Source organism: Carlito syrichta, unplaced genomic scaffold (genome assembly GCF_000164805.1).
Source record: "Carlito syrichta isolate Samal-C Ts95f unplaced genomic scaffold, Tarsius_syrichta-2.0.1 Scaffold33826, whole genome shotgun sequence".
Lineage (NCBI taxonomy): Eukaryota > Metazoa > Chordata > Mammalia > Primates > Tarsiidae > Carlito > Carlito syrichta.
In genome coordinates this window covers 4,990-11,496 of record NW_006977922.1, presented here as the reverse complement: position 1 = coordinate 11,496, position 6,507 = coordinate 4,990, and the positions used below count along the sequence as shown (strand labels likewise).

General features: G+C 49.1%; 1 long non-coding RNA gene across 1 annotated transcript in view; it reads left to right on the top strand.

Annotated features, from left to right (window-relative positions):
* Positions 1 to 6,507, top strand: part of LOC103274724 — a 12,972-nt gene that overhangs the window by 5,723 nt on the left and 742 nt on the right. The window contains exon 2 of the long non-coding RNA XR_505273.1: positions 1,346 to 1,564. This is a non-coding gene — a long non-coding RNA (uncharacterized LOC103274724). The remainder of the gene's footprint in view (positions 1 to 1,345; positions 1,565 to 6,507) is intronic.

Sequence of the window (6,507 nt, the reverse complement as noted above, 5' to 3'; positions counted from 1 at the left end):
AAAAAAAAAAAAAAAAATAGCGGGGGTGGTGGTGCACACCTGTAGTTCCAGCTACTCAGGAAACTGAGGCAGAAGGATCACCTGAGTCCAGCTGGCGGAGACTGCGGTGAGCTGTGATCGTGCCACTGTACTCCAGCCTGGGTGACAGAGTGAGAATCTGACTAAAATTTTTTTTTTTAATTAGCTATTGAATGTGGTTTACTTTCCAACTTGGCTCTGGCATTACATCACATCACAGATAAAGAAGGAAAACCACAGTGTTTCATGACCCTGTAAAGCAATCTTCTGCTCACCTGTTAAGACAATGCCCTGCTGTCCCAGAATCCCCAAAGCTCCATCCAGCTCCCTCATCATCCTTCCTTAGCTGCCCACTTCCTTTGCTGCTTTCAAAATCCCTCCGATAACTCTAGCTGGCCAACCGTCCCTCAGAAGCCCTCTGGACCCACCTACAGTCCGTGGCCCCTTAGAGATGCCCCTCACCCCCTCCTGGATGGAGCCAGTGCAAACCTCACATGTACTGATTTATGATGTCTTATAACCTCTGTCCTCCTAAATTGTGTGTATCCGAGCTACAACCGAGTTAAACCACATGGGTCACACATTCTTGGGACCTCCTGGGATGGGTGTCACGAGCCTGGGACACTCACGTTTGGCTTAGAATAAGCATCTTAAATATTTTATGGTGTTTGGCATCTTTCGTCAACAGAGCTATTCTGACCCTTTGTTCAAGACTGTTGAGTGGGGGAGAGAGGCTGAGCTCACCTCCGAATGCAGCAAGGACAGCTGGGTGTTTTGGTTTGTTTTTTATTTTTGTTCGGACTCAATTTTTATTCAGTTTTACAGATACCATTAAGGCCAATATTGTACAGACAAGGAAACCGGAGATGGCTGGGGTTTGATAGCTAACAAGCAGTGGGAGGGGGCCCGTGGGTGGGGATTATTGGCGCAGACGCCATGGTGGAGGAGGTCTCACTAAGCCCGACTTACCAGGATTCTTGCTAAAGACAGGCCAAGCACGTAGATCTCGAGGGTGGGAGGATGAGGAATTTGTCAGACATCAAGGGTGAGGTCTTCTCCCTAAACTCACTTAGTGGGATCTTTGCTAAAACTGGACTTGGCAGGCCAAAGGCGGGACAGGGGCCGAGGCCAAGGCCAAGGCCAAACTGAGAAGGCTTAGAGGGGACCTGAATAGCAACTGGTCAATAAAGGGCCAGGGTCAGTCCCTCCCCAATGGCTCTGGCCCCCCAGGCTTTCCCGCTGGGCCCCTTCGCCCCTAGTGCGGCAACAACCTCCCCTACTGCTCCTCTCAGAGTCTCACTCATCCTTGTTGGCTCTTCCAACTCAGCTCTCGAAACAGTCCCTCAGAATTCTACCCACCGTGCCTGTGGACAGCATCCCGACTTCAGCCCTGGGACACGTCGCCTTGGAATCCTGCCATGTTCCCCCCTGCCATTCTCCAGAAAGGCTTCTAGAATTGTCTGCTTTCCACCACCTGTTCCGATGGGAAGATCAAGCTAAACCTGTTACTGTCCCAGGAACGCTCGAGTGCTCTCCCCGTGCAGCAGTGAGTCAAAGGGGAGGGGACTGGTAGAAAGGGGCTTAATTCTGAATTCGAATCAAGGGAGCAGAGCTGGGCTTCTGGCCTTTTAAAGGCGGTTCTGCTCGGGCTCCAGCCTTTACAGTTTACTTTTATAAGTTTAGAGTTGTTGATGCCTATACATGGACCACGTGACCCTCAGGGCATTGTATAGCTTCGAAGTCACAGTCGCATTTTGCCAATAATGACATCTGTGGTCTGCATTTCCTGGCACTGGTTACACGGAGCAGAGGTGTTCATCAAATCTGCCATAGAGCAAAGGGAGTGAGACATCAAACGTCACTACATATTGTTACACGCAAAAGTTATGCAAATCGCAAGACTTACGCTGACCTTGATACTATGTTATTCAAACCTGTGTCTACTCGGAAAAGAGAGTAAGTGGGATTTATATCTCTCAATTAACTGGGCGCAGCCTGCGGGGAAGTTAACTGTTCTTTGAAGTTACTTACTGGATGCATAGGAGATAAGAGGAAGTGCTCCTTTTGTTAACTCTTAGGACGTGAGGTATGCGGGTCTCCTAGATTCCTCGCCGTGCCCTTCTCTAGGGGCTGTGGCAATATGGACAGACAATAGCGGGTATCCATATCAAACCCATGGCATTCCACAGCAGAAAGCACACAGGGATCTACAATCAGGAGGCCTGGGCTTGAGACCTGCACTTCGATTACCATGTAGGTGTCAGTGCACAAATGGCCAAGTTTCAGTCTCCTCACCAAGAAAATGGGCACAGTGATATTGGCCCTGCCAATCAGCCTGCAGCAGACACTGTGTCTAGTACTGTGATGTCACTGAAGAGATACTGATTGGATGAAAGAATGAATGGATGCTTGAATAAAATGAGCCAATGCATGAAAGATCCCTTTAACCGATCACATTTTTTTGTTTGTTTTTTGAGTTGGAGTCTCACTCAGTCGCCCAGACTGGAGTGCAGTGGCCGCTCCCGGCCACCACAGCCTCGCCTGCTGGGCTCCGGCAATCCTTCTGCCTCAGCCTTCCGAGTAGCCAGAATTACAGGCATGCGCTACCACACCCGGCTGATTTTTTGATTTACTGTAGAGATGAGGTCTTGCTGCCCAGGCAGGTCTCGAACCCGCGGGCTCAGGCCATCCACTCACCTAAGCCTCCCAAAGGTACGGGATTACAGGCTGAGCCACCGAGCCCGGCTCTAACCGATCACATTTTATTATTTTTATTTTTATTTTTTTGAGTTGGAGTCTCACTCTTTGTTGCTCAGGCTGGAATGCAGAAGCCTCTCCCGGCCACCACAGCCTCGACCTGCTGGGCTTAGGCGATCTTTCCACTTCAGCCTTCCAAATAGCTGGAACTACAGATGCACACCACCATGCCCGGTGAGTTTTCTGTGATTGATTGTAGAGACAAGGTCTCACCAAGTTGCCCAGGCTGGTCTCGAACCCCCGGGGCTCAGGCAGTCTTCTCTCCTTGGCCTTCCAAAGTGTTGGGATTACAGGCTGAGTCACCGCGCCCAGCCCACATTTTATTTTTTAAGCACTTATCTTTTCTTATTTTAATTCTTTTTAGAGACAGGGTCTCGCTCTGTGGCCTAGGCTAGAGTGCAATGGTGCTATCATAGCTCACTGCAACCTCGACCTCCTGAGTTCGAGAGATCCTCCTGCCTCAGTCTCCTGAGTAGCTGGGACTACAGGGGCGTGCCACTATGCCTGGCTAATTTTTTTTTATGTTTGTAGTGAGGGAGTCTCATTAGGTTGCTCAGGCTGGTTTTGAACTCCTGATGCCTCAAGGGATCCGCCTGCCTCAGCCTTTCAAAGTGCTGGGATTACAGGCATGAGCCACTGCATCCAGCTTAAGATGCTTCTTAAACAACTTCCACTTAACTGACGGTCTAGATGAACAGACTTGTGTGCAACACGCTGACAGCTGCGAACAGCACACCGACCCCTCTTCCTATGTGGGCTCTGTGCATTCTAGAGCTGGCTGTGTCTGTTCCCAAATCTGTTCATGACAGCTGTGTGGATTGTTGGCAGTGACTGATTTAATTAGATGTTACATAAGTTGCGGGAATGTGACGGTGAAAAGAAGGAATACTGTCTCTATGAGAACTTAGATGAGGCCGGGTGCAGTGGCTCACACCGGTCATCCCAGTGCTTTGGGAGGTGGAGGTGAGAGGATTGCCTGAGTTCAAGGGATCAAGACCAACCTGGGCAACTTAGCGAGACCTCGTCGCTGCAACAAATCAAAAACTTAGCTGGGCGCACACCTGTAGTTCCAGCTACTTGAAAGGCTGAGGCAGAAAGATTACCTGAGCCCAGCAGGTTGAGGCTGCAGTGGCCGTGAGTATGCCACTGCACTCCAGCCTGGGTGACAGAGTGAGACTCTGACTCAAGAAAAAAAAAATGCAGATGAAACGTTGGGTGATTGCAGAAGTGAGTGACTAAGACAATTGATACTGAATTTATTTTGGAAGCTTGGGAAGGCTAGGTGTTGGGAGATTGTGAGACCCGGAATGATTTGCCCATAGATTGTTTTGAAAGTGTCTTTAGGGCTGGGCTCGGTGGCTCAGCCTGTAATCCCAGCACTTTGGAAGGCCGAGGTGAATGAATTGCCTGAGCCCGCAGATTTGAGACCTGCCTGGGCAGCGAGACCTCATCTCTACAATAAATCAAAAAATTAGCTGGGCGTGGTAGTGCGCGCCTGTTGTTGCAGCTATTTGGAAGGCTGAGGCGGAAGGATCACCGGAGCCCAGCAGGTTGAGGCTGAGGTGGCCGGGAGCAGCCACTGCACTCCAGTCTGGGCGACAGAGTGAGACTCCAACTCAAAAAAAAAGAAAGAATAGGACATGCTACAATAGGTGATTGTAGCAGAAGGGTCACGGATGGGGTCACTGTGAGAAGAAAGAACCAGGCCCACCTCAGTCAGCCACTGTCCAAGAAGGGAAGTGCTCACGTTTGTCAGGGCAATGAAACACACGGGATGGGGGGAACTTGAGGGTCTCCCTGCGTTCACCGGCTTCTTAGACTCACAATGAGTAGACTGGCCAAAGTCCTGATTGTAGGGGATGAGAAGGCTCCTGTGTCTTTCTGAAGTTCTGTCTTCTCTTTTTGCCTGTTCTTTCTTCTTTTTTTCCTTTCTTTTTCTTCTTTTTTGTCGCCCAGACCGGAGTGCAGTGGCCGCTCCCGGCCCCTGCAGCCTCGACCTGCTGGGCTCCGGCGATCCTTCCGCCTCAGCCTTCCCAGTAGCTGGAATGACAGGCGCGCGCTGCCATGCCCGGCTATTTGCCCATTCTTTCAATTTTGCCTTTTCTCTTTGATTTGGCATTTTTCTTCTTTTTTTCCCCTACCCACTGTATGCCCAAATGTAGAAGTAGAATTATGTTTTTTGGTTTTGTATTTTTTAAGAGACGGGGTCTGGCTGTGTCATCCAGAGTGCAGTGGCACAATCGTCACTTACCCACCACAGCCTGGGACTCCTGGGCTCAAGCGATCCTCCCGCCTCAACTCCCCGTGTAGCTGGAAGGACAAGCACACACCATCATCCATCATGCCTGGCTAATTATCTTTTCATTATAGAGATGAGATCTTGCTATGTTGCTCAGGCTGGTTTCAAACTCCTAGCCTCAGGCAGTTCTCCTGCCTTGGCCTCCCAAAGTGTCAGATTATAGGCATGAGTCGCTATACCCTGCTGGCACTAGAGAATTTTAGGTTATTTTATTTATTGAGTTAAGTGGGGGAATTCTTGTTTTTTAGCTTAGTATTTCCTTACGTACTGCTTGCCACTGTTAGGGACTTAAAGCCAAGGGATGCTTACTTAAACAAAAACTGCGGATAATTGTGATCTCTTACCTGCACGTGGTCCATGCTAATTCTTCCATCTCTGAGGTCTCCCAGGACAAGGTTTTCTCTTCTCCAGCACGTATTGTTTCAGAAAAAAAAATCAGGTTGGGCACGGTGGTTCAAGCTTGTAATCTCAGCACTTTGGGAGGCCAAAGTGAGAGGATTGCCTGAGACCAGGAGTTCAAGACCAGCCTGGGCAACTTGGCGAGATCTTGTCTCCACAATTAAAAAAAAATTAGATCTGAACCTGAAATTATAGTGTAAATGTTCTAGGGAAAACTTAATGTTTAAAGGACTTCTGAGCCGGGTGTGGTGGCTCACACCTGTCATCCCAACACTTTGAGAGGTGGAGGCGAGAGGATTGCTTGAGCCCAGGGGTTTCAGATCAGCCTGAGCAATATGGTGAGACCTTGTTTTTATAATAAACCAAAAAATTAACCGGGCGCGATGGCCATGCCTGTAGTCCCAGCTACTTGGAAGGCTGAGGCAGAAGGATCTCCTGAGCCCAGCAGGTCAAGGCTGTGGTGGCCGGAGCATGCCACTGCACTCAAGCCTGGGGACAGAGTGAGACTCTGACTCAAAAATAAAAAAAAAGGACTTATGTGGTACATTTGTTTGTTTTTGATGAAGCCGAGGACCCAGATTTTCCTGCATTATGTTTGCTTAAAATCAGGTAGATACAGAAACCAATTTCTGTCTGTGAGGAACTAACAGCCTGGTAAGGAGAAATAGGACAGATTGTTTTTATAAAGCAAGCGTAAAATTTCAACTGATGGCAGGCATGACGGCTCACACCTGTGATCTCAGCACTTTGGGAGACTAAGGCAGGAGGATTGCTTGAGCCCAGGAGTTTGAGACCAGCCTGAGTGACATAGTGAGACCTTGTCTCTAAGAAAAAAAAAAATCCTGAAAATTAGCCTGGCGTGGTGGTGCATGTCTGTAGGCATGATCATACCCCTGCACTCCGGCCTGGGAGACAGAGTGAGAGCCTGATTTTAGTTTTTATTTATTTATTTATTTATTTTTTGAGTTGGACTCTCACTCTGTCGCCCAGACTGGAGTGCAGTGGCCACTCCGGCCACTGCAGCCTCGACCTGC